This window comes from Dipodomys spectabilis, unplaced genomic scaffold, assembly GCF_019054845.1.
Source record: "Dipodomys spectabilis isolate Male_0828 unplaced genomic scaffold, ASM1905484v1 ptg000499l, whole genome shotgun sequence".
In the NCBI taxonomy this organism is placed as follows: domain Eukaryota; kingdom Metazoa; phylum Chordata; class Mammalia; order Rodentia; family Heteromyidae; genus Dipodomys; species Dipodomys spectabilis.
In genome coordinates, this window is record NW_024871176.1 from 2,306,491 (window position 1) to 2,328,500 (window position 22,010).

At 39.1% G+C, this 22,010-nt stretch overlaps 1 protein-coding gene across 3 annotated transcripts in view; it reads left to right on the plus strand.

The window, feature by feature from the left end:
• The window catches only part of Taok3 (TAO kinase 3), a 133,296-nt gene that overhangs the window by 38,319 nt on the left and 72,967 nt on the right, over positions 1-22,010 (plus strand). For all 3 annotated transcript variants that reach the window (XM_042669600.1, XM_042669598.1, XM_042669599.1), the window contains one exon: positions 20,588-20,690. The gene's annotated coding sequence lies outside the window, so the exon portion shown is untranslated. The remainder of the gene's footprint in view (positions 1-20,587; positions 20,691-22,010) is intronic.

A 22,010-nucleotide genomic window follows, 5' to 3' on the forward strand; every position in this document is an offset into this window, starting at 1 on the left:
ACGATCCTCAGGTCTCAGCCTCCTGAGTAGCTAGGATTACAGTTGTGAGCCACCACTGTCCAGCTTGATAAGTTTTTGAGTTGCTTTATTTTGTGTCCTTCTTGAAGCCTGAGATCTAAACCATATTCACCTGCATTTGTATTGGTTAAATAATTTTAATTTTTGACATAAAATATTTTGATATAAAGAATTAGATGCAAATGCTTCCTTTTTTATTTAAAATTTAAACAGCTGTTCTCACAACTTTTTTCTTTTTTTGTGCCCATACTAGGGCTTAAACACAGAGCATGGGTTCTATCCCTTAGCTTCTTCACTCAAGGCTGGTACTCTACCACTTGAGCCACAGCTCTACTTCTGATTTTTCTGATGTTTAATTAGAGATAAGAATCTCATGGCCATTCCTCAAGGCTTTGAACCACGATCCTTAGGTCTCAGACTCCTGAGTAGCTAAGATTACAGGCATGAGCCACTGGCACCGGGCTGGAAGCATTATATTTTATGAAAAATATACTCGCATATATAAAACATTTACATAATAAAATAATGAGCAGTATAGAAAGTAGACAACCCCAGTCAAATAAAAATGACCAATCAGGCCAGGTGCTAGTGGCTCAGGCCTTTAATCCTGGCTACTCAGGAGGCTGAGATCTGAGGATCGCAGTTTAAAGCCAGCCAGGACAGTCCATGAGACTCTTATCTGAAATTAACCACCAGAAAACCTGGAAGTGACCCTATGGCTCAAAGTGGTAGAGAACTAGCCTTGCGCAAAAGAGGACAGGGCCAGTGCCCAGGGACTGAGTTCATGTCCCAACTTAGAGCCACTCAAAGCAGTTTTTTCTAGCTGGCTTTTCTTTCTAGAGTCCTTTTGGATTCTCTTGCCTAACATTATTCACACTATTTTAAAAGTGTAATCACATCAAGCATATTAGTGAAGACTTTGTTAGTAGGAATACCTTCCTAGAGCTCTCCTCTGGTTGTATTCCTCACACAGTAATCAATTCCTCTGTGATAGACATTTGGGTTGTTTCCAAATGTTTTCTGTTACAGACCCTGCTGTAATTATCATTATAAATAGCAGTGTGATTCATCTTCAATTCGTGTACTCTGACTCTAAAATATTCTGGCATAGGGAACCATTTGTTTTTTCTCATGAACTTCTAGCAGTGTAAAGGCCCCTTTAGTTTAAACAACATGGTTTAAGCAATGGCTATTATGAAGCAGTGTACTAACCACAAGTCCTTTTGTGTGTGTTTCTTTAATAATAAAATAGTTCTTTTCCCAATGAGCTCACAGTCTAGTGTGGATGGCTACTGTATACCTAGTCAATCACAATTATTACTCATGGTGTTTGTAAAATGCTAATCTTGACCATAAGCTGATAAATTTATTTGCCTTGAGCTTCTAACACATTACAGAGGGATGAATCAATAGTCTAGTATATGAAACCAAGTGCATATGAAATGGGAGCAAAATGCTGTTTACCTGTGTGCTTATACATGTTTGAGCCGGGTGCTGGTGGCTCACACCTATAATCCTAGCTACTCAGGACACTGAAATCAGAGGAATACAGTTTTAAGTCAGCCCATGCAGGAAGGTCCATGAGACTCTTATCTCCCATTAACTATCAATAATAGCTGAAGTAGAGCTGTGGCACAAGTGGTAGCCTTGAGGAAAAAAGCTCAGGGACAGCACCCAGGCCCTGAGTGCAAGCTCCAGTAATGGAACAAAACAAAACAAACAAACAAACCAGGTTTGAACCAGGAGAACAGACAAGGGGTGTCCCACACCATCTGGGATCAGAAGTGACCAGTATGTTATTTGGTTTCCCTGTTGATGTGTTAGCAGCATCCTCTTCACAAAATGAAGATAAGTCAGGTACTTGTGGCTCCTGGCTGTAATCCTAGCTACCCAGAAGGCTGAAGCCAGCTCAGCAATTAACAAGCAAAAAGCCAGAAATGGTGCTTTGCTATAAGTAGTAGAATGCCACCTTCAAGTGCAAAAATTAAGGGACAGTACTCAAGCTCTGAGTTCAAGCCCCAGCACTAGCACAAAAAAAAAGTCATAAGCTTTTATATGATCATCAGATTTCATGAGACCTGTGATCCTATATTTCACCAGAAATGATTAACAAAGATTATGAAGAGTTAATCATTAAGTGGGAAAATACTAAGCTTTATTTATAGAATAAAAATACAAATTAGAGTACTATTAAGTATATCAGTTATTCTGTGCCTTTTGATATATCAATTGCACTTGGAGAGATTTATCAGAAGGAAGCAATAATGAGAACATTATCACTATCCACATCCAGAATGTTTCATCAATATAATCTCTGTACCTATTAAGCACAAAGTCCCTATTTCCTCCTCTCTCTCTCTCACCCACCTTCTCCTCTTCAGGGTATGAAATTATTTCCCTTAAAATAATGTTTTCAAGGTTCACATGACATCTCTTAGAACTACATTTCCTTTTATGGCTGAGCAATACTCCATTCTATGTATATTCCACACCTTGTTCATCAGAACCCTTAGGTTGTTTTCATCTTTTGGCTGTAATTAATACTGCTCTGATCATTGGTGTGCATAGATCTGCTTAGATCCCTGCTTTTGGTACTTTTGATTTTTGCAAGTGACAGATTCCTTTCCTTTTTTCAAGGCTAGTTAGTATTCTATTATGTACATATTCCGTCCGTCATTCATCTGTTGTTGTACATATAGGTAGTTACAATACCATAGCTATGGTGAATCATGCTGCAGTGAACACTGGAATAAAATATCCCTCTGATATATTGATAGGATTTCCTTCTGATATGTAACCGGAAGTGCTAGATCATTTAGCAATTTTAAGTCTCAGTTTCTCTACCTCAAGAGTAGACTGAAAATGATCTCTGAAATCTTTATTAACCTCATGTTCTCTGGTTTTATAGAAAATAATATAGGTGTAGAGAGAAAGAGCCACACCATTTTTAATGAAAGTAGCTAGAATAAAGAACTGATGCTACCAATCCTGTAATCCTAAATGACGCCAAAGCTCAGTTTAAAATATCCTTGTCTACATTTAGCATGTCATGGTATGCACTGTCTTAATCCAAGCTACATTTAAAAATTACTAATTAAGTGTATTACATTATTGTATTTTAACAGCACGTTAAAAATATTTGAAAATGCAAAATAATCTACTGAATTTGCATGAGAGCTAATGTACCCTTTGTGGACTAACCCATAAGTCTAGATTCCATCTGAAACATAGACTTGTGAATGGAAACATTCAAAGTTACAGATACATAGCCTGGAAGAGAACACTTGGAGGCAAACTGTTTCGTAAGCTGGAGACTTCCTGTATGGGTGATTTCAGGAAACCCCAGGCAAATACACAGTTACTGTCTATACAGGCATTTACCATGGTGAAAATGGACATGTCACTGCTGAAAGATTTGCTTTTTATGGGCTTGAAAGGGCCCAGCTCTTCCTCCTTAGACTTTTTCCCTACTAGAAGCTGATTCATTTTATTGCTCCTTAAGTAAAGCAGGTAGGATAAGAAGTATGGCAACAAGAAAGCTTTAATAAATACTTTGCAAAAGACTTCAAGGACAGAGATGGTAAATATCACGAAGCAAGATAGAGCCATAACTACTTATTCCAGCTTGATTACTTCATAAAAGTCACTCTGGTTGTTTTTCCATATCAAAGGTTTGCTTTTCATTTCCCTAAATTTTGACCTCAGATTAGATTACTGAGTGGTTCAGTCATTCCTGTTCTGTAAAAAGTCCTATCTCAGTATCTGACACTAGCTGATGGGTTTTTTTTTTTTTTTCTCCCTTGGTGGTTCTGGAGAGTGAACGCAGGGCCTTGTATTTGCCAGACAACAAGTGCTCTGCCACTTGAGCCACACCCCAGTCCTAGGTTACTGTTGACATAAACCTTTCAAATATTAGAGGAACCCAGTCTTATGTGAAGTTCTAAGAGAGAGAGGCTTCCTCTTTGTAACAGAGCTACAAATGCCTTTTGTCTGTAATGTTTTGCCTGTCCCTTCCTAAGATCAGCATCACCCAAGTCAGTTGGTTATTTAGATCTGAGTTAAAGTTGCAGTTTTAAAATTTGTTTTGATGGTACTGAGATTTGAACTCCAAGCCACCTCACACTTGCTAGGCAGGCCTTCTACCACCTGAGCCATACCAATGGCTCTTTTTGCTTTAGTTATTTTTTAAATAGGCTCTCACTTTTTACCTATGCTCATCTAAACTTTGATTCTCTGGTTCATACTTCCTCTGGTTCATAGCTCGGATCACAGGCACAGGCCACCCTATCCAGTGTTTTACTGTTTGGAATTCAGTCTCATGAACTTCTTGCCCAAGCTGGCCTCAAAACCTCAATCTTCCCTGTTTCTGCCTCCCAGAATTATACCCAGTTCAAGTCAGTCAATCTCTCTCTTCATTGTGTGTCCTTAAATATCTTTTTAATTGATGACTCTCTTTTCTGCATTTTCTTCTCCTTAAGGATGGAGGTTTTTGGTCTTTGTCAGTTTGATTTTTCACTCGAGATTTTAATACAGGGCTCAGAAGAATGGAGCTTCAGCAGATAAGCTGTGTTTCCCCTTTCAAGGCCCTCATTACCATTTCATTGTGTAAGATCCTGATACTACAGGCGTCTGGTTATGATGGGTGTTACTCAGGAGCCAAAAATAATGTTAGGGTGTAAGGCTGTAACAAAAGCTGCTAGAACCAAGAAATTCATGGGAGAAGTGATACTCCCCTTTCTCCGTCAATTCAGTACACAACTGTGGGCAATTAGTTTCCTTTAGTGTTGCTTTCATTTCTTCATTTATAACATCAGTCTAACATGAGCTGTCCTACAGATGTTGTGAAGAATGTGATTGTAAGACTCTAATAGATGATGACACTTGTGGAGTCAGATATTAGTAGTAAATCATTAATAAATAAAATATTTTCTCACTACCATCCACTTTCCCCCCCAAAAAATGCCCTACTTTATTGTAATTATGAAGGATATGGTTAGATGTTAATTATGTAAACATTCCAGGATGTTTATGTCCTTTTAATATCCATTATGTAATGGCTATATCATATATAATGCTTACTACCTGTTATAATCCAAAATCATAGCATTGTTTTCCTCCTCCTTTCTTTTTTTCCTTCCTTCCTTCCTTCCTTCCTTCCTTCCTTCCTTCCTTCCTTCCTTCCTTCCTTCCCTCCTTCCTTCCTTCCTTCCTTCTCTCCTTCCTTCCTTCCTTTCTTCCCTCCTTCCTTCCTTCCTTCCTTCTTTTATTTTGTTCTCCCTCCCTTCATTCCTTCCTCCTTACCTTCCTGGGCTAGAATGGAACCCAAGTCCTCATAACATGCTAGGCAAACACAGCCTTTGAGCTATATCCTCTGCCCACATTTCTATGAATTTTCAAAATCACAGTTGCTTATATAATTTAACCAAACTGGGGCTGGGAAGGTGGCTCAGTGGTAGTAATGCTTGCCTTGCATGCCTGAGGCCCTGGGTTAGATTCCTCAGCACCACATAAGCAGAAAAAGCCAGAAGTACTGTGGCTCAAGTTGTAGAGTGCTAGCCTTGAGCTGAAGAGCTGAAGGACAGTGCCCATGTCCAGAGTTCAGGTTCCACGACCAACAAACAACAAAAAAAAAAAGTTATAATTTAACCAAACTTCTCTCATAGACTTTTTTGTGTGTTTATGTTTTATTTCCTGGGCTTGAAACTCAGGGCCTTGCCCTTGTACTCAGTATTATTATTCAAATTCAACATGACTACCAGTGGGGATGTTATTTGAACTGCTCCAAACTGCTATGCAGCAAGGCTGCTGCTAATCACACAGCTACATACATACATACAACATGCATATATATATATATATATATGTACGTATATATATATATATATACACGTATATATATATATATATATATATATATATATATATATATATATATATATATATATATGTCGTGGGCCTGAACTCTGGGCCTGGGCACTGTCCCTTAGCTCTTCAGCTCAAGGCAAGTGCTCTACTACTTGAGCCACAGCGCCACTTCCGGCCTTTTCTGCTTATGTGGTGCTGAGGAATTGAACCCAGGGCCTCCTGCATGCAAGGCAACCACTCTACCACTGAGCCACCTTCCCACCCCCAGCTACTTATATTTTAACTAATGGAAGTAAAACAGAACTATAAATTCAGTTCCTCTGTTGTACTGGTCATCTTTCAGTGCTTAATAGTCCATGTCCTAAAAGACTACCGTATTGGATGGTGATCCTCTCTATCATCATGAAACATTCTGTTGGAAGCAGTGATCCTCCAACGAAACTAGAGAGCAGGAGTCTTATGTCAACTATACTCTAGTTTATAATCAAGTAATTGATTTACGTATACAGCATAGAAAACAAATACCTTCAAAGATGGAATCTAACCAGGCATTGTTTGCACACCAAAGCTGAGGCAGGATGATCTTGAATTCAGATCTTATGCAGCCTGGACTGCATAGTAAGACACTGTCTCAAAGAACAAATAAGGAAGTAAAAACTAAAAGATAGAACCTACCATGTGATTTGGATATCCTGGTATAAATGATAATTTTATAAATGGACATTAGAGTCCACTAAATCTAAAGATAGATTTATGTTAATTTTAGACTGAAGGAAAATAAAATATGAAATGTTTCACATCCATTCACATTCCTAAGGATGTAAGTCAAGATAAAAAAAAAACTTTGATAAAGAATTGAGAATGAGCCAGGCACCGGTGGCTCCCGCCTATAATCCTAGCTATTCAGGAGGCTGAGATCTAAGGATTGTGGTTCAAAATCAGCCTGGGCTGGAAAGTCCATGAGACTCATCTCCAGTTAAGCACCAGAAAATGGGAAGTAGTGCTGTGGCTCACGTGGTAGAGCACTGGCCTTAAGCTGAAGAGCTGAGTAACTGCGCTCAGGCCCAGAATTCAAGCTCCATGACCGACAAAAAAAAAGAGAGAGAGAGAGAGAGAGAGAGAGAGAGAGACTGATGAAAGGAGTGACATTGATTAAGATACATTGTACCCACAATTGATTTGAAGGGCCTCCTTTTTTTCTGGTCTTGTCTTTTTCATACTGGGGATCAAACCCAGGATGTTACACTTGCTACACAAGTACTTTGCCATTGAGCTACATACATCCCAGCCCTTAAACCCCTTTTAACCCCTCTGTAACTGCTTAAGGATACTTTTTAAAATGGTATTGATTATAATAAAGATTATTGGCAAATAAGGCACAGAATAAGAAAAAATCCAAATCAAATAATGATACTGATCTTTCTACATGGTTTATTATTCTATGTAACCATGATGACCTCTTGAAAATGTGTTAAGAGCAATTCCTGTCACAAAATGTAAATATCAGTGAAGAAAGTCCAAACTAGCACTTAATTACATTGTTTTTATGACTGTATCCAAAGCAGCAGGGATGAAAATTGAACAACAGCCAAGCAAACTTTTTGACATGTATAAAATAGCAGAAAATTAACAGTTAAGTACTTTTAAGATCCTTATGTATACTCTGTATATCAATTAATTATTTCCTTTATTGGCTAGGGATGTTAGTTCAGTGGTAGAGTGCTTGCTTTAGCGTATGCAGAGGCCTTGGGTTCAATTCCCCAGCACCATACACACACACACACACACACACACACACACACACACACACACACACACACACACACACACACACACACACACACTGTTAGTTCAGTGGTAGAGTGCTTGCTTTAGCGTATGCAGAGGCCTTGGGTTCAATTCCCCAGCACCATACACACACACACACACACACACACACACACACACACACACACACACACACACACACACACACACACACACACACACACACACACCACCACCACCACCACCACCACCACCACCACCACCACCACCAGCACCACCACCACCACCACCACCACCACCACCACCAACAACAACAACAACCCTGTCTAATTATTTTATTACAGTAATGTATGAAATTGTTGACTGCTTACTGTGTGAGTCATCTTGTTTCATATTTTCCATGAACTATCCTACCAAACCCTTTGATGTCCATTTTATAGATGAAGAGACTGAGCCCTGAACAGATATGAAACTTGCTTATGTCATTAGCTAACTGATCTGGGAGTTGAACCCAGGTCTCCTTTAATTAAGACCTGTGCTCTCAGTCTTTTTTTTTTTTTTTTGGCCAGTCCTGGGGCTTGAACTCTGGGCCTGGCACTGTCCCTCAGCTCTTTAGCTCAAGGCTAGCGCTCTACCACTTGAGCCCCAGCGCCACTTCTGGTTTTCTGAGTGGTTTATTGGAGATAAGAGTCTCATGGACTTTCCAGCCCAGGCTGGCTTTGAACCACGATCCTCAGATCTCAGCCTCCTGAGTAGCTAGGATTACCAGTGTGAGGCACCGGCACCCAGCACAGTCTCTTCAAGTAGCAAGCTACTGATCACACTAAGGAGCAGAGTAGGATATGGATACCACCCACTCTTCTAACTCCAGGCAACTGTGCCCTTCCTACCAATTGAAAATTAAGAGAAAGCAGTATCTAATGAAATTCTTGGATTCTCAATAGTATAACCATGTTTCCTAAGCTTATCACACATCAAGTTGTGAGAATGTTGTCTGAGCAAACTAAAAAAACAAAAACAAAAACATACACACAAGCACCACAAAATGAGATGTAAGCTGTATTCATGTAACATTCAAAAATCAAAAGTTTTAAAGCAGTGCAGAGGCTTATTTTAGCATGTCTTAACTTCAGATTATATTCTTTTTCTGCAACGAAGTAAACTTGTTCAGTATTTAGGGAGTTCCTTTACTGTAAATCTAAGTTCTGGTGATTTTTTTGTCTAAGACTTAGTTGCAAAGATATAAGCAGCTCTCATGCCATAAAGCTGAACAGGAGACAGTTAATAATTCTGGGCCAAGTAGCGAAGGTGTTGTTTTGGCTAATATATTTTGCAGTCAGCCCAGTTCAAATAGTCCACATCTCTGTTCCCTGAGACCTTTGAAGGCTCTGGTGCTCAGTGTGAAAAATGGCACTGAGTGAGAAGCTTCTAGAGAGCAAAAATTAAAGAGAAGTATGCTCTCTTTAGTGTTCTTTAGTGGAATTTCCCTCTTGGTGAACAAAAGGTAATCCAGCTTGTTGAATCACTGAACGTTTTTATTTTATTGGAACTCATAAAAGAATTTCTTCTGAAAAACACTGCTTGTCGTCTCAACAACTTAAAACTGCCGTCTATTCAGTCACTTTCTAACAAAGTCGTGGAGATAATGACTTCACAGAAACAGGGCCAGACTCCCGAGCAAAGTGCCGTGGGCATGAAGCAGCAGAGGGAAGGACAGGACCCCGGGAGCATGGAGAGATGAGTTAACTACACAGCATTTCTCAGCCAGCATTGCAGATATGACAGCAATAAGGAAATAACTTCAAGACACACGGAAACTCACCTTCACGAAACTTGCAGCCTGGGGTGTAGCTCAGTGGTGGTGACTTGCTTAGCATGTCATCTGACAGTATGAAATCTAGAGCGTGCTGTCAGCACAGGAAAAGCAGCAGACAGAAAAAAGGCAAGGCAAAAGAAACTTTGTTCCTCATGGTCTTATAATAGAATTAGTCAGTTGATTCAGGCTTAGAGTAACAATTTCTTTTTCTTCTTTTCCTTTTTCTTTCTGTTTTTTGTTTGTTTGATTGTCTGTTTTGGAACTTGAACTAGGGACCTGGAGCTCTTGCTTAGCCTTACCACTTGAGGTTGGTGCTCTGCCATTTGAGCTGCACTTCTGGGTTTTTACTGGTTAATTGGGGATAAGACTTTCATGGACTTTTCTACTTGGCCTGGCTTTGAACTGAGATCCTCAGATCTCAGTTTCCTGAGTAACTAGGATCACAGATGTGAGCTGTCAAAGCCTGGCAGAGCTTGTGCCAAACACAGTTCGCCAAACATGAGTTCCAACATTGGAGATGTAACAGTGAACCAGCCTGAAAAACTTGCCCTTGCAGGGGAAACAGAAAACATGCAAGTGAAAACCAAACCCAAACAAAACATAACAAAAAAAATAAGGAGAAACAAAGGAGGAGGCAACAATACTTTATAAGAAATGTACTCATTACCTTGCTCATGTAATTGTAACCCCTCTGTACGGTATTTTCACAATTTAAAAAAAATGAGGTATATTAGAAAGTGATTGATGTTCTGTGGGATAACTGGTACTCATGCTTGTCCCTGAATCAATCACTGCAATGGCTATTGGAGGGTTTGTCATAACTGGCTTCTCCTGTTAGGTTCCATCCTGTGGGGTAGGGTGGCAGAGAATTGTCTGTACCAGTGCAGGGAGGATATCATATCAGTGGGAAAAGAACAGGCAGGGTCTGCCGGACTATTCTTTATTCATTTCAAGTTTTTCCACTTTATTTATTTATTTATTTATTGTCATTCATAGGGCTTGAACTAAGGGCCTGGATGCTGTCGAACTTTTTCGCTCAAGGCTAGTGCTCTACCACTTTGAGCTACAGCTCCACTTCCAATTTTCTAGTGATTAATTGGAGATGAGTCTCATGGACTTTTCTTCCTGGGCTAGGTTTGAACCATGATCCTCAGACCTCAGTCTCCTAAGTAGCTAGGATTAGCCACTGGCGCCTGACATGTTTGTCCACTTTAAAAACACCCACATGTTAGCAGATTCCGGTTTCAGAATATTCTGAAAATATTGTGATTTTTCAAGAATAGACTACCACATGTACAGAATTACAAGAAATAATTTGAGGCATAACGGTGAGAAAGGTGCTATTCCTGGTATGGGTTGTTTTGGGTTTTTATAAGAACATACTATTTATAAGAGCACCAATAGATTTCAGAAACAAGAACTCTCATTTATCCACAATAATAGGTAAGAACTAAAAAACTTGTGATAGCTTTCTACTTATAAAGATCATCCCTTAGAGTTGCTATAGATACTATAGGAGATATTATATTATCTATATGCTACCTGAGGCTAGGACAGAGATTAAATTGACAAGTGGCCCAGAAGCAAAAGCAGAAAAACCATTCAAATATAAGTGTTCTTGAGTTCACACTCAGCCCACAAGTGAGGCTGCCCTCAGTCTTCAGTAGTCAGCAGGAGAGCAACAAAATCTCCCAGGCTACACTGTCATTCATTCTGAGACCAGGGGCTCCTGACATACCTTTGTCCCTTGCCAACAAATTGCTCTGTCTTCACCACCTCTGAATATGTATAGCTTCTTCAGTCCTCCCTAGATCTACCCAGAAAATCATGCTTCCTTTTGTTTTCCCCCACTTCCAAGAAAACAGGACACAGAATGACAAAAGACACCTACCAGGAAAGAGAATATACAAATACTTTTGTTCATAAGTGATGTAATTATGAAAGAGAAAGTCTAAGGGAAAAAAAATATGAACACAAATGACCACACTATTTTGTCCTGCTTTGAATTTGGACTGTTCAGACCACTACTTCTGACTTTAATAATTGCATATCTAAATGAAAGAAAAAAATAAAAGTATCTTGCTGAAACCTCATTCATAAATTCTCTAGGTGAAGAAGTCTAGCTAGACTACAAGTGCCAGGGTTGCTCCTGGTGAGAAAGATCCTTTAAGTTTCAACAAACACGGACACAAACTTTTGCTATTAAGTTTTACTGTTAAGTTTACTATTCGCATTTAAGTGACTAAATGCTCGAGTTTTTCATTTCTAGTTTGTGTATTTAGCTTCCACTGACTATTTGGCTTTGATCATTCCCCCTCTTTTCAGCTTTAATGACACTTTGTGGATGGTGGCTTTGTGCTGTAGCTTGTGGCACTGTAGTGTCTGATATTTATCCAGCTCCAAAGAAGTGAAGTGTTTGTGGGGAGGGCCAAAAATGAAGGACTGAAGCAATACTTAAAAAACTGTTTCATTATTTCTGGTTGTATGAGGGGGGAGGGAAGAAAGAAGGAAAGAGAGAAAGAGAGAGATGAGCAAAGAAAAGAAAATCATTAGGCCACTGACACAAAATTATCTAAGGACCGAAAGAACTATAGAATTCAAGAAAAAAAATTCTTCAGTATGCTGAACTTCCCCTCCTTCCCTTCTCTCTTCTCCCCTTCTTCATCCCCTTCCCCTCCCCCCTCCTCACTTCCCCTTCCCTCTCTTCTCCCTTTCCCTCCCCTTCCCTGTCCTCCTTCTTCCCCCTCTCTCTATACATACATGCATGCATACATACACTCATTCATACATACCATAGTGTGACTATTACTTTTTAAAGTTGCTTGGTGTCCATTTTTATTTTGGCTGGGTTTTATCTTGGTGAGTCTTTTCTACTATGCTGATCCTCTCCTTTTGTATTCAACCCCCAACCCTCCTCCTATACAATTCGCTCCCAATGATCTCTTTAACCACTTGATTTTCTACTCAGACTTTTGGAAGTTACCGCTCAGACAGATGCTAATTCAGTGCCTTGCCTGCCAGAGTGGGGAGCAGAAGCGAAACTCTCCTGTGCACCCTTGTCTTCTCAGCCTTTGGTTCAATCTTTGAGGCTGCTAAGTAGTGAATACAGAGCTCTGGGCATTCAGATGAGCCACCAGAACATTTGTATTACTAAAGTAGCTGACTCCTTTCTAAAATGTTTTTGCAATTTCCTTAACAGCAAAGGAATTGTCTTCCTTGGTTTTGGTGGTGGTTCACAAGCTGCCTTTCTGAGCCTCCCACAAAAGCATTTTACACCCTGGTAAGCCAGCTCTGCCCACTCACCCACTTGATTTGTACATATTAGGTTTAATTGTAGGTTAAGAGAAAAGAAAGTCATAAATACCCACTGGCCTTAGATTACTCTCACTGAAGAAGCTTGCCTCCTCAACAGTCTTGTTGGGATTCACTAAATCACAACTGTCTTCTTTTCTCTAGTAAACAGCTACAAGGATCAAGATTTCAAGTTGTTGTTTAAATACCAATAGTAGAACTCTGTTAATCATGAAATTATGAACAACTTTAGGTATTTTAGAACTATAAGAATATCTTGGAACACATTTTGTGCCCCTTTTCATTGGCATTCATATGCTATGATTTTTGATTTTTAAAAGATGGGCAGTGTATTCAGAACTCAGTATAGCTATGAATAGTTGTATGAATCTGTATATGCAGTGTGGGCATACGGAGTAAAGCAAGCAAATCATCTTCAAAGGTTTAAGATGATTATAAAATTTTGTCTTAAAGCGATCTATTTTACTTTTTTAACTTTTTTGTTATAATTACCCTTTAAGATTAGCTTTATATATTTCTTTCTTCCTTTCTTTCTTTCTTTCTTTCCTTTCCTTCTTTCCTTCTTTCTGGTTGTGGGGCCTGAACTCTGGGTCTGGGCGCCGACTCTCAGCTCTTCAGCTCAAGGCAGTGCTCAACCACTTGAGCCACAGCACCACTTCCAACTTTTTCTGTTTATGTGGTGCTGAGGAATTGAACCCAGGGACTCATGCATGCAAGGCAAGCACTTTACCACGGAGCCACCTTCCCAGCCCTAGTCTTATATTTTAAACCAGTGTTGCACATCGCACGACAATGGGGATGAGTACTAAGAAATGTATCATCAGTGAGTGAACAACCTCGAGTATAATTGGTCACACCCAGATGGTGTAACCTGTTCCACATCTGACTGGGTAGTATATCCCAGGCTATACCCTGGAGAGCATGCCACTGTGCTGAGTGTGGTGAACATTTGTAACAGCATATACTTCTGTAGTTCAGCACACCTAAACACACTTGTGTAGACAATTTTAGAAACATTAGACTTCCTTGGTTTTGCATACCACTCTCTGATAATACTCCTCTCTATGTGTACACATGTGTATGCACATGTGTGCATGAATGTGTATGATGCTTCTGTGTTGCCCAGGTTAGTCTTGAACTCCTGGGATCAATCATTCCTCCTGCCTCAGCCTCCTGAGAACAATAGAATGCAGGTGTACACCATGGTGCTGGATTATATTCCCTTTAAAAAATACAAAGGGAAAAGAAAATTTGAGAGTAAGAGGTTCAGTCTCTGGTTCAGCTATGAGCAAAACAAATCAGAATGATTACATAGGTAGAATTCAGGCAGTTTGTAGGCTGCATGGAATCCTGAAGTCTTTCACAGAATGATTTAGCTGAAAATTCAACCAGAGGGGCTAAAAGACCTGGCTTGAGCTTTGAATCCCAGCTCTACTACACACTAACTCTGTGAAGCTGGCCTGTAGGTCTGGATCTGTAAACCGAAATCAATAATAGTAACTCTGCCACAATGTTGTGCTCAGGCTTAAATGAGGTGTAGTGCCTAGCAGACAAAGATGCAGGTACAGAATAAATGTTAATGAAGTGATGTGGTGTAAATTACATTAACTCTTACTTTTGTCTGTCCTCTATGCCCAGAGTAGTTTAATATCAGGACTAGTGTGCTATCTCTTTTCTACTTGTTATAAAATGTCTTCATTTACCACAAGACTACCATTGAGTGAATGATCAAAAATCCTAGTAAAAGACTGGATGAAGTTCTATCAATTAATATTTTGGGCTTGCTGATGAAGGCAGGCCTAATTAGGGAATCTAAACTTATTAGTGCAAAAATACCATGTATTAAGACCCTTTGTATGGAAAAATATTACAGAACAGGATTAAAGTTTTGTGCACTGTGTAATCTAGACCTTATTTCACTTTTGTAAAACTAATACATCTAGAATCTGAGTCCAAAGAGGTTTGTAGATGTTTAAATGGGAGTTATTTCAAATGCCAGTTCATTAAGACATCCAGCTAGTACACTGGGAATGCTGACAGTCTGCAGTTGTTGACATTTGGACATTACATCATTTAATAAAAGTAATAAATCTTCAAAATAAAGGTCAAGTTCATCTTAAGCAGTCTGTAGAAACAGTAATTCAGAGAAGCACATGAAGAAATCATGGTGATGTACATTATAGGAATATTTCCCATGTTATTCCTCTAAAAGGAGAATGCTCTAATAAATTTCAGATGTGAATTAGTAGCCTGCAACAGCTCTTGGCCCACACACAATGTGTCAGCCAGTCTTCTGGACAGTACTGATACAAATAGGACCCCTGCTCTCCATCAGTGCATGTTTCTGATGGGGACATACTCACCCAGACAACCTAAATCCTGTATGCTAAGTACCGTGGGGAAACTAAGCATTTGTAGCACTCTTCTCCAGGAACATAAAAAGAGAAAACGTCTCTGATATAGGCAGTGCCTTGCGCGGATTCTAGTTCATCAAGAAGGAGACTTCTTTTCTTTTGCTCCCAGGTGCATCTTAGTGTCTGAGGGGAGGATTTTGAGCAGCTGGGGCATCTGGTTAGTAAAGTTAGTAAGGATGAGATTGAGGAGCGGATCACAGCAAGGACCTTGGATTTCTGTCTTGAACAGTGTGGATAATGTTGGGCTTAAGCTGGGTTTGACTTTCAGAGAGACAAGGCTAGTGGAAGTGGAGAGGGTTGATTCCAGTTACAAACAGGTTAAACAGTATTTTAAATCTCATGGTATGTGGAGGATTGATGCCGTGTTGTGTTTTTTAAATTATTATTATGTAGTCGGTCGGTTGGTTGGTTTTGCTGTGGTATGGATGAACTGAGGGCCTCATACATGCTGTGAGGCATGCTACTCTGAGCTACATCTCAGCCCCACTTCACTTTATTTCCAAATGTCAAATAAATAACTTGAAGAAACTTCTTTGCATACCTGTAAAGCAAAATAGTTGTATTCACTTATCTTGAGGAGCCATAGACATTTTAGCTTCATATTCGGAGGCAGCATTGTTGAAAGGTCAAATAAATTTAGTCTCTGGAGGATGACTTTTAGTCAAGATTTTGCCCTTAAGTATATCTATCCTAGGAACCTTATTTGTGTGTGGTGGGTTTCACTTATTGGCAGAGACTAAACATAATAAGCAGCTCCATTTCAAAGAATAATACTTTTCACCTAGTTCTTTGAATTATCAATATGTGTGTGAAAAGATTTATTTTTTTTTAAAACCTGCTATTCTAACTACAAAAAAGGAAAAGAAATATATATTTTAACCACTAGATTAGTAACCATTTTTAATCATCTGAGGAGTTTTTCAGTCTGTTTTTTTAGTCTGTTCCGGTCTTCTCTGGAACAAAATACAACAATAGAAATTTATTTGCTCACAGTTTTAAAGGTTAGATATATAAGACCAAAATTCCTAAAGGTTCATTATGTGGTGAGGTATCTTCCTGACCTACAAGTGCTACCTCTAGTACCTTCCCATCTTTCTCCCTTCCTCTTCTCCTAAGCCCCATCAATCCTGTAAGGTAGAGCTCCACCCTAAGACCTCAGGAAATCCTCAATCCTCTGCTAAAGGCTGTATCTTCTAAAGCCACGTTTGGAGTTAGTGTTTCAACATGTGAATTGGAGAGTGGCTGGAAAATAAAATTCAGCCCACTGCAGAGGCTAAGAAGCCCCTTTGCCCAAAAAGTCAATACAAACCTCAGTACATACCATGGAACTTTTAACTTTAAAACCAGTAGTGCTAAAGGAACACTGTTCAGGGCAGCAAAGTAGAAAACAGGAGAGAAACCATCAAAAACGAATAACAAAAAAGAATTTGCTAATAGCTGTGAAATTTTAGGGGGGAAAATGCATGCTAGATAATCCTTCATTAGCCCTAAGGTTTATTTTGAAAACATTTCTTTCTACCTGTGGTTCTATTATCTCCATGCCTAGATTGTAACCTTGTGGCAAAGAGTCAAGAAACTTATGAATACAGAGTGCTCACAGCATCTTCTTTGCTGCACTGGGGATCAGCGACAGGTACAATTTGCTGAGGCTCAGGGTATTTATATTCTGGTTTTCTTTTTGACTTAGCTTTTTAGCAATTAAAGACTGTTGGAAATTGAGTCATAAATTGAACTCAGGGGGTGTGTGTATATGTCTGAGTGTGTGTTGGTGTGTGTACGCATGTGCATGCACACATATGTGTGTATGAATCTGAATGAAAGATTTTTAAATGGAATAACATGCCAAAATCATACACTTTCCAAGTTGAAATAGAACTTAGAAATTACCTCCACCAGCCTTCCAGCACCAGGAAACTCAAACTTAGAAAAAAATTTAAATGACCTGATCCACACTAAAACCACAGGCTATTTAGAGGCCATTGTAAAATGAGAATCTGAGATACATATGTTTTAGTTCAGAGTTTTTACTATACCATCATGTGCTCTGTGATCAAGATGCAACCTGGACTAGCATGGCCCAAGAACCAGCTCACTGCTGTGAGGCTGCTTAGAAATAACTTGATTAACCTCCATTCCAAGTTAAAATTCTAATTATAGAAACTGTAATCTACAGACATAGATACATATATAATATATCTTTAATCTACACATATATACATACATGTATCTGTATATACCTATAATTAAGTATATATTTATAAATTGACTTATCAATTTAAAAGTGAGCTAATTTAACATTTTAACTATACCATACAGATATTTAAACATAACTTTTCTTTACAGTGACATGAACCAAACATCACTGCAATCTTTTAAAAATATAAGGACCTAAATTTTATTACTGATTATTTGTTTAGCCATTCCTGGGACTTGCACTCTGGGCGTGGACGCTGTCCTTGAGATCCTTTTCACTCAAGGCTAGCACCCTACCACTTGAACCACAGCACCACTTCCAACTTTTTCTGAGTAGTTTATTGGAGATAAGAATCTCACAGACTTTTCTGCCTGTGCTGGCTTCAAACCACAATCCTCAGATTTCAGCCTCCTGAGTAGCTAGGATTATAGGTATGACACACCGGTGCCAACCCCCTGGTAGTTTTAAGTGATTACTTATCTCAATTTTTTGGGCTTAAGGAAGTGATTTTAGCCTTTGATTATGTATTAGATAGAATGCATGCCTAATTATAGAATATAATATCATACTTAACATGAACCTAGCATTTGCTAGAAGTCAGCTTTTGAAGTGTTCTGTATGAATTTGTCCCTAGCTGCCTCTTCCCTCTAAGTTCTTTGCCTACATTACCATAGCCTTTTCTTGATCTTTTCTCTTCTTTACAAATGATTCCCAGATCTGTCATAGGTACAAGATTTCCCTGCATGTCTCTACCTGACTGCCATGCTAGTCCTTTAAAGTTTAGTGAAAACATTCAAAGTTCTCTCTGCTTTTTGAAATAGGCAGTATTTTGTCTTTCCAGGCCCCTGCAATGCAATAGTGCACCAGCACCTCTCACTCCTATTGGACTATAACTTAGAACTCATTGATCAGCCTTTCTCTCCTTTCCTCCTTCCCTATCATTTCTCCCAACCTTTGCTAGCTACCATTCTCTGCTTCTGTGAGACCAACTTTCCTGGCTTCCACATGTGAGTGATATCTGAGGATTGAGTTACAAAGTCAGTCTGGGCAAGAAAGCCCCTAAGACTCTTACCTCCAATTAACAACCCAAAAGCCAGAAGTAGAGCTATAGTGCAAGTGGCAGAGTGCTAGCCTTGAGCAAAAACACTCAAGAACAATGCCTAGACCCTGAGTTTAAACCCCAGGTTTAGCACAAGAACACAAAAAACAAAAAACACCAAAAGGCAACTAAGCACTTAGGTAAAACATCTTGAAGCTTCTTCTGGGAAGAGGAGACTTATGAGAAATTAAGTTATGTCTATGAAAAGGAATTTATTTGATTACTATTGTTGGAGGGTTTCCATTTCTGAGAATAAAAGAGTGAAGAACACTATTTTAATTGCATGTCTGATGAAATCTACTCTTCAGCTAGCTGGGTTGTTGAGTTGGCTCAAGGGCCCAAGACTTGAAAGACTACATTCTTGGCACAGTTCTAAGTCTTCACTATGAATGTAATACTTGGGGTTACCGGAGGTTAATGGAGAGGAAAGAAAATTATTTTGTGCATATTATTTCAGTTAATTCTGTTATCCTGTTGAAAGGAAAAATATCTCTGTTCATGTTTTAGGAGAAGGATAAATTTGAATTTTCAATTTCAAAAGTAGAATTGAGGAAGAGGTGCTGTGGCTCAAGTGGTAGAGCACTCGCCTTGAGCTGAAGAGCTGAGGGACAGCGGCCAGGCCCAGAGTTCAAGCCCCACAGCTGACAGAAAAATAAAAAGTAGAATTGAAGAAAAGATTTCCCCAGGGTTTTATGGATTGTATACTATATAAAAATACGATAGAGACAAGCTAGGTACCAGTGACTCACTTCTATAATCCTAAATACTCAGGAGGCTGAGATCTGAGGATTGCAATTCAAAGCCAGCTGGGGCAGAAAAGTCCATGAAACTCTTATCTCCCAGTAAGTACTTTAAAAAGCCAGAAGTGGAGAAGTGGCTCAAATGTAGAGTGCTAGCCTTGAGCAAAAATGCTAAGGAACGGCACCCAGGCCCTGAGTTAAAATCCCAGTACTGACACAAAAATGAATAAATAAACATAGAGTCAAACAATTCTACACACTGGTACATACTCAAGAGGAATGCTAACATTCGCCCCCACAAAAACTTGTGCATCAATGATTATGGCAGCATGGTCTACAATAGCCAAAAACAAGAAAGAGTTCATAGGTCCACCAACTGGTGGATGTTTGGATGAATTAAATATGGAATATTTATATAGTTAAATGTTACTTAGCAGTGACCAGTAGTAAAACAATCATACTTTACATGATACAGGTGCATAGATGAACTTTGAAATCATTACACTAAATGAAAGAAGTTGATCACAAAACTACAGATCCTGGATAATTCTGTTCTCATGAAATATCCAGAACAGGCCAATCTACAGAGATAGAAAGCAGATTCATGTTTGCTTAGGACTGGGGGACGGGTAGGAGGGTAATGGCTAAAGGGTTTCTTTGTGGTCATGATGAATATACTTTAAATATAACTGATAATGGTACATATCTGTAAATATACTAAAAAACTGAGCTGTTCAGTTTAAATGAGATTATATGTGTGTGAATTATATTTCAATAAAGCAGTTTATAAAGTAACTTAGGGAGAGTTCCAAGGGTCCATCAAAATATAGACTTACATATGTAACCTACTCTGAAGAGTAGGACGCCACACAAGAGTACTGATAATTGTGTATTTAAAACTGAAGCAAAGGGACAAAGTGAGAGGTTTCATAAATGAAGTGATGTTTAGGTGGACTATGAGGGTGGTTGGAATTTGGACACTGTAGACAGAGGAACCATACAGGAAAAGATGAAGTTTGATATGACTTGTGAAATGTATATGAACAATGAACAGACTCATTGTACCACTGGTTTGGAGCCACCTCTGAATGTCTATGAGGTAACTGTTCTGTGTTCTATAGGAAGGAGGGAGACCTTGAAGCATTTTGAGCAGAGATAGGGCATCATCTGAACTGAACTTCAGGAGGATGATCATGTGACTTGTGTTTTTAAGACATTGCCTGGGCTGGCCTCAAACTCCTGAGCGCAAATGATTTCCTACACCCCATTCCCACCCTTCTTAATAACTGGGACTATAACAGTGCACCACTAAGCTTTGATTTTGTCTCTTTAATGCTGTATTTCTCTCTTTTCCCTCCATAGGTACACATAAAATACAAAAGACAGAAGTTACAAAGGAAGAATAAGATACTGCTGCTACAATGCATCTGAGCCAGATGGTGTATCTTGTGCCACACTCAAAAAGGTATGGTGAAGAGGTTTGTGACTTAGGTTTATCTAAACATAGGACCTAATTATATATTCTGGATTTTCTGAATTAATTTTATTTGCAAGAAAAATAAAAGAGTAAGTAAGAATATAAATAAAAGTAGGATAGAATATTTTATGAACGGCTTCAAATTATTTCCTAATAGATTTTCATTATTCTTACTCCTGACCAGGTAGAGAAGAAATAACTTAAAAGAAATAGCTTACTTAAAGTTTCTTCTTTTTTTGTTGTTGCTCGTGTGACTTGAACTCAAGACCTGGACACTGTCTCTGAGCTTTTTCACTCAAGGCTAGCATGCTACCACTTTTTTTTTTTTCATGCTATCACTTTGAACCACAGTGCTACTTCTGATTTTATGGTGGTTAACTGCTGATATAACTGCCAGGTTGGCTTCGCACTGTGATCCTCAGATCTCAGACTCCTGATGAGCTAGGATTACAAGTGTGAGCCACTGGCACCTAGCTTTACTTAAAGTTTATTGGTTCCAATTATCAATTTGTTTTCCAGAAATATATATGTAGCCTTTTTGGTTTTAATACTTTATTGTTAGATTTTGAAATCTAAATGCTTTCTTTGTTAGTCAGCCTTCTGAGACCATAATGAAATACCTGAGATAATAAACTTAGACAGAGAAAAGGTTTACTACTTTGGCTCACAGTGATTGAAGGTTTTGTTCCATGATGGATTGGACCCATGGCTGGAGTGCCTCGTGGAGCAGAGCTTCCCACCTCATGACCATGAAGCAATGGAGGGAATGACAAATGAGCAGGGTACTTAAATGCCCTTGTAGGGCACCCCAATGACCTACAGACCTCCCACAAGGACTCTTACATTCCACTATTTCCCCATAGCCCCACCTTGGGTACTAAGCCTGTAGCCTGGGTTTTAAGGGACATCTAGGGTCCACACCAGATCAGTTTCATGTCACTTCTCTATTTACACAAGGAATAGAAGTTTCAAGACAAATTTTCTAAATACAGATAAGCAAAAAAAAGAAAATGAGTTATCTGAAATCACAATACTTACTTAAGCTAAAACTCAAACTGCAGAGAACTTCAAGTGTGGGTGACATTGTCCAAGAAAAAATGTAGCTGTAACCCCTCTCTGTACATCACCTGTATAATAACAAGAAAAACACAGTAAAAAAGAAAGAAACCCAAGCTTGTAGGCTGAAGAAGCCACACTTTCCTTGTTCACTATCACCACTTTCTGTGCTCAGCCTGCTTCCACCAACCTCTTCTGCTAAAGCAGGATAAGCAAACATGAGCCCTTCCCACTGGGGGAGCCCCCACCCCC